Source organism: Mus caroli, unplaced genomic scaffold (assembly GCF_900094665.2).
Source record: "Mus caroli unplaced genomic scaffold, CAROLI_EIJ_v1.1 scaffold_16441_1, whole genome shotgun sequence".
Lineage (NCBI taxonomy): Eukaryota > Metazoa > Chordata > Mammalia > Rodentia > Muridae > Mus > Mus caroli.
In genome coordinates, this window is record NW_018390383.1 from 1 (window position 1) to 6,392 (window position 6,392).

At 41.4% G+C, this 6,392-nt stretch overlaps 1 pseudogene across 1 annotated transcript; it reads left to right on the top strand.

The window, feature by feature from the left end:
* Positions 1–3,659: 3,659 nt before the first annotated feature.
* Positions 3,660–4,523, top strand: LOC110288623 (annotated as a pseudogene). Its single transcript, XR_002377290.1, has one exon. The product of XR_002377290.1 is annotated as a syntaxin-7 pseudogene (transcript).
* The last annotated feature ends 1,869 nt before the right edge of the window (positions 4,524–6,392 follow it).

Here is a 6,392-nt window from a genome sequence, read left to right on the forward strand (position 1 = left end):
TTTGGTTGTGTTTTCGTGTTTTTCTTTAAGGACTTATAACTCTTTAGCAGTGTTCTCCTGTATTTCTTTAAGTGAGTTATTAAAATCCTTCTTGATGTCCTCTACCATCATCATGAGATATGCTTTTAAGTCCGGGTCTAGCTTTTCCGTTGTGTTGGGGTGCCCAGGACTAGTTGGGGTGGGAGTGCTGCGTTCTGATGATCGTGAGTGGTCTTGATTTCTGTTAGTAGGATTCTTACTTTTGCCTTTCACCATCTGGTAATCTCTGTAGCAAGTTGTTATAGTTGTCTCTGGTTAGAGCTTGTTCCTCAGGTGATTATGTTAGCCTCTATCAGCAGACCTGGGAGACTAGCTCTATCCTTAGTTTCAGTGGTCAGAGTACTCTCTGCAGGCAAGCTCTCCTCTTGCAGGGAAGGTGCCCAGATATTGGGTGTTCGAACCTGCCTCCTGGCAGAAGTTGTGTTCCACTCACCAGAGGTCTTATGACCCCATGGAGGGTCCTGTGAGGAACTTACGGGTGTCCAAAACTCAGCGCACAAGGAACCCTGGTACTGGAGTGGACCGGAAGGGACATGTGCCCCTAATCAGGCCAGGCTAACTGCTTCCCTAGTTAATGCATTCTCAGGTCCTGCCCGATTGGATTGGAGCAGACGCTGTGTTCCACTCACCAACGGTCTTGGGATCCCATGGGGGATCCTGAGTGGTTCCTTGCGGGTGTCCGGAGACTCCCTGGGCCAGGAACCCCGGTGCTGCAGTGGACCGGAAGTTGGTCGGATGTGCGGAGCCCAAAAAGGGCGCTGCCTCAGAAGCTCTGTGGCTCCCACCTGTCCCAGAAGCTGTCTGCTTCTGTGTGCACACTCTCACCTGTGCAGACTACTTTTCGGCAGAGTCCCGGAACCAAGATGGTTCCCGCCGTTCCTGAGGCAAAAACCTTCCAGGTCGGGTGGACACCTGTCCTCTGGCCAGGGAGGTGGTCAGATGTCTGGAGCCCGAAATGGGCACTGCCTCAAAAGCTCTGTGGCTCCAGCCTGTCCCAGAAGCTGTCCGCTTCTGTGTGCCGGGCAACCTTATCTAGTCCCTGATTTTTTTGGGGATTGCTTCAAGTTTCTCTCCATTCAGGTTGTTATTGGCTACTAGTTTACTGTATATTGCTTTTACTATGTTTAGGTATGGTCCTTGGATTCTTGATCTTTCGAAGACATTTATCATAAAGGGATGCTGAATTTTGTCAAATGCTTCTTTCAGCATCTAATGAAATAATCATGTGATTTTTTTTCTTTATTTTGTTTTTCTAGTGGATTACATTGATGGATTTCTGTATATTGAACCATCCCTGAATGGTTCATACCGGGAATGAAACCTACTTGATCATTATGAATGATCTTTTTTATATGTTCTTGAATTCGGTTAGCAAGAGTTATATTGAGTATTTCTGCATTGATATTCATAATAAAGATTTACCTAAAGTTCTCTTTTTTCATTTGTTCTTTGAGTAGTTTAGGTCTAAGCGTAATTGTGGCTTCATACAATGAATTGATAGTGTCCCTTCTCTTTCTATTTTGTGTAATAGTTTGTATAGTATTGGTATTAGATATTCTTTGAAGGTCTCATAGAATTCTCCACTAAACTCATCTGGTCCTGGGATTTTTTTTTTTTTTTTGGTTGGGAGACTATTAATGACTGCTTCTATTTCTTAGGGGATATGGGACTGTTTAGGTGATTTATCTGATCTTCTTTTGACATTGGCACCTTGTATGTGTCAAAAAATTTTCCATATCATCCAGATTTTCAAATTTAGTTGAGTATAAAATTTTGTAGTAGATTCTGATGATGACATTTTTTGAATTTCCACTGCTTCTGTTGTTATGTCTTCCTTTCCATTTCTGATTTTATTAATTTGGATACTGTCACTATACCCTCTGGTTAGCCTGGCTAAGGGTTTATCTATCTTGTTGACTTTCTCAGAGAACAAGCTCCAGTTATGGTTGATTCTTTGTATAGTTCTTTTTCTTTCTACTTGGTTGATTTCAGCTCTGAGTTTGATTATATCCTGACTTCTACTCCTCTTGTGTGTATTTGCTTCTTTTTGTTCTAGAGCTTTCATGTGTGCTGTTAAGCTACATGTATGCTCTCTGTTCAGTTTCTTTTTGGAAGCACTTAGAGCTATGAGCTTTCCTCTTAGGATTTCATTCCTTGTGTCCTATAAGTTTTGGAATGATGTGTCTTCATTTTCATTAATTCTTTTCTTTATTTCTTCCTTGACCAAGTTATCACTGAGTAGAGCATTGTTCAGTTTCCATTTGTATGTGTGCTTTCTGTTGTTTTGGTGTTAAGATCATCTATAGTCTGTGAAGATCTGATAAGGTGCATGGGATTATTTCAATCTTTGTGTATCTGTGAGGTCTGTATTGTGACTGTTTATATGTTCAGTTTTGGAGATGGCACTATAAAGTGCTAAGAAGAAGGTATATTTTCTTGCTTTAGGATGAAATATTCTATACATATCTGTTAGATCCATTTGGTTCATAACTGCTACAAGTTTCACTGTGTTTCTGTTTAGTTTCTCTTTCCATGATCTGTCCATTGCTGAGAGTTGGCTGTTGAACTCGCTCACTGTTATTGTGTGAGGTGTGATGTGTGTTTTGAGCTTTAGTAAAGTTTCTTTTAAGAATGTGGGTGTCCTTGCATTTGAAGCAGAAATGTTCAGAATTGAGAGTTTATCTTGGTAGATTTTTTTTCTTTGACCAGTATAAAATGTCCTTCCTTATCTTATTTGATAACTTTTGGTTAAAAATGGATGTTATTTGATACTAGAATGGCTACTCCAGCTTGTTTCTTGGGACTATTTGCTTGGAGAATTGTTTTCAACCTTTTACTGTAAGGTAGTATCTGCCTTTGTCCCTGAGGTATGTTTCCTGTATGCAGCAAAACGCTGTGTTCTTCTTATGTATCCAGTCTGTCAGTCTATGTATTTTTATTGGAGAATTGAACCCATTGATTTTTAAGGAAAAGTGATTATTACTTCCTGCTATTTTTGTTGTTATAAGTAGAAATATGCCCTTCCAGTCGGCCCCAGCACTGGGTCACCTTAGGCGCAGAGTCGGCGGACAACCCCAAGGTCCCCAGAGCACTCTCGATGGGAACGTAGGACCTCTGGTGAGTGGAACACAACTTCTGTTCCAATCCAATCTCGCGGTACCTGAGACAGCATTAATTGGAGAAGCAGAAAACCCGGACGGACCAGGGTCACAAGTGTCTTCCGGTTGGCCCCAGCACTGCCTCACCTTGGGCGTGGGGTTGGCAGATACCCCTAAGGTCCCCAGAGCACTCTCCATGGGATCTTAGGACCTTTGGTGTGTGGAACACAACTTCTGCCAGGAAGCAGGTTCGAACGCCAGATATCTGGGCATCTTCCCTGCAAGAGGAGAGCTTGCCTGCAGAGAGTGCTCTGACCACTGAAACTCGGGAGAGAGCTAGTCTCCCAGGTCTGCTGATAGAGACTAACAGAATCATGAGAAGAACAAGCTCTACCAAGAGACAACTATAAGAACTGACTCCAGAGATTACCAGATGGCGAGAGGCAAACGTACGAATCTTACTAACAGAGCTGAGACTGGCTGCGCCAGGCAGTGGGACCCCGGGTGACAGCAGCTGGAGGTGGTGAAGGAAGCCAGCGAGGTCAGGGTGACTCCTAGAAATCCAGATAGCCTACCTGCATCTGATGAAATCAGCCAGACAGCCAACCAGCCATGTCTTACACTCCGGGGATTGGTGGGGACTCTGCCCAGCTGGCACAACGCATCTCCTCTAACATCCAAAAGATCACACAATGCTCCCTGGAAATACAAATGACTCTGAATCAACTTGCAACACCTCAAAACTCACCGGAACTGAGGCAACCGCTGCAGCAGAAGCAGCAGTATACTAACCAACTTGCAAAAGAAACTGACAAGTACATTAAAGAGTTTTGCTCTCTGCCCACCACCCCCAGTGAGCAGCGTCAGAAAGACTGATTAGTGGCAGAGCTCACCACATCGCTGACAAACTTCCAGAAGGCCCAGAGGCAGGCTGCTGAGAGAGAGAAAGAGTTTGTTGCTCGAGTGCGAGCCAGCTCCAGGGTATTGGGTGGTTTACCCAAAGACAGCTCAAAAGAAAAGAATCTTGTATCCTGGGAAAGCCAAACACAGCCTCAAGTGCAGGTCCAAAATGAAGAAATCACAGAGGATGACCTCCGACTAATTCATGAGAGAGAGTCTTAAATCAGGCAGCTGGAAGCTGATATTATGGACATTAATGAAATATTTAAAGACTTGGGAATGATGATTCATGAAAAAGGCGATGTGATTGACAGCATAGAAGCCAATGTAGAAAGTGCAGAGGTTCACGTTCAACAGGCAAACTAGCAGCTGTCAATAGTGGCAGATTATCAGCGCAAACCCAGGAAAACCCTCTGCATCATCATTTTTATCCTTGTGGTTGGAATCGTGATCATCTGTCTCATAGTATGGGAACTGAAAGGCTGAACTCTGAGGGTGTGGACGACTGCATGATGCTGTCTGAGTGATGCAGGCGGATTCTTGCGATCACTTTCTCTTATCGTTATTTTGAGGCTGTTGTGTAAAACGATGGTTCTATACTTTGCCATTTTTATTAGGGTGGGGGGATTCTTTTGGATTCAGTCTGATATTTTCTAACACCCAAGGCTTTTCTAAACACCCTTACTGGCACAGCTTCCCTGCTTTTTAGTTCAACAACTTTTGGGTTTTGCTCACATTGTATATGCCTTTCATTTATAATTTATTTATATTGTTTGACTGAGTTTTGGGAATTATTTGATTGGCGTGTATACTCTGCCTGCACCTCTGTAACTGTGTAACATGTGTAACATGATTGCGTTATCTTATTTAAAAAGAAGTCCCAAGTTTAAATGTCATTTGTCCAGTAAATGTTCTCAGTAGGAAACCCTTAACATAACTGTTTGTGGGATGTTTTATCCACTGTGGTCCACAGCAGTGCAGATCATTATTGCTCTTTCATTATTGGATTGTTCTTATCATCTCTGGATAAGATCAGTGAATCGTTTCCTGATGTGTATATATGCATTTGCTGTGGATTACCTAGTAAAGACAGTAAGGATAGGTTGTTTTTAACATATGGACTATTTAATTCAATGCATACTAAAGAAAGCTTAGTTACTGTATTGTTCAGTGAAAGTTGGAGGAAGTGGCTGAAAGGTCCATACTTGCATCTATTCTGTTCAGATGCTAAAGATTCCAGTCTCTTACTGCACTGAACCACTTTCTCCATATGGTCTGGCTTTGTGGCCATTATACCTTCCCTTGTGCGCCATGGAACACTTCTTAGACCAGAATCTTTGGGTCCTGTCTTCACAAAGTAATGTTCCCACAGTTACAGATTTGGGATTTCATTTTTATATTTAGTTTTTGACACTAAAGTTTTAGAGTTTATTTAGATACCATTTTTTTATTATTCTTCATTCAAATGGGAATCAGATGTCTGCCATTGAACACACTTGTCTTTTTGAATCAATGTTTTAATGCACTAATATGAATGCTGTAAAAGGGGTTATCTTGGTTTATCATTTGTGTTTTATAATGTTCTTACACAGCAATTTGCTAATGATGGCACTGTTTAATGTGGCTCTGAAACCTTTAAATGGGAACAAGTGAAATATTAACAAAATAATTGTATCTTTGTAAGCAGAATAAAGATGATTCTGGAGATGTCTGCTAACAAAAAAAAAAAAAAGGAAGAATCTTACTAACAGAAACCAAGACCACTCACCATCATCAGAACGCAGCACTCCCACCTCACCCAGTCCTGGGAATCCCAACACACCTGAAAAGCTAGACCTGGATAAAAAGCATATCTTATGATGATGGTACAGGACATCAAGAAGGATTTTAATAACTTACTTAACGAAATACAGGAGAACACTGCTAAAGAGTTACAAGTCCTTAAAGAAAAACACGAAAACACAACCAAACAGTTAGAAGTCCTTAAAGAAAAACAGGAAAACACATCCAAACAGGTGATGGAAATGAAGGTAGAACTAAAAAGCAAAGTAGACACAATAAAGAAAACCCAAAATGAGTCAACGCTAGAGATAGAATCACTAGGAAAGAAATCTGGAACCATTGATGCAAGCATCAGCAACAGAATACAAGAGATGGAAGAGATAATCTCAGGTGCAGAGGATTCCATAGAGAACATCAGCAAAACAATCAAAGAAAATGCAAAATGCAAAAACATCCTAACTCAAAACATCCAGGAAATCCAGGACACAATGAGAAGACCAAACCTACAGATAATAGGAGTAGATGAGAATGAAGATTTTCAACTTAAAGGGCCAGCAAATATCTTCAACAAAA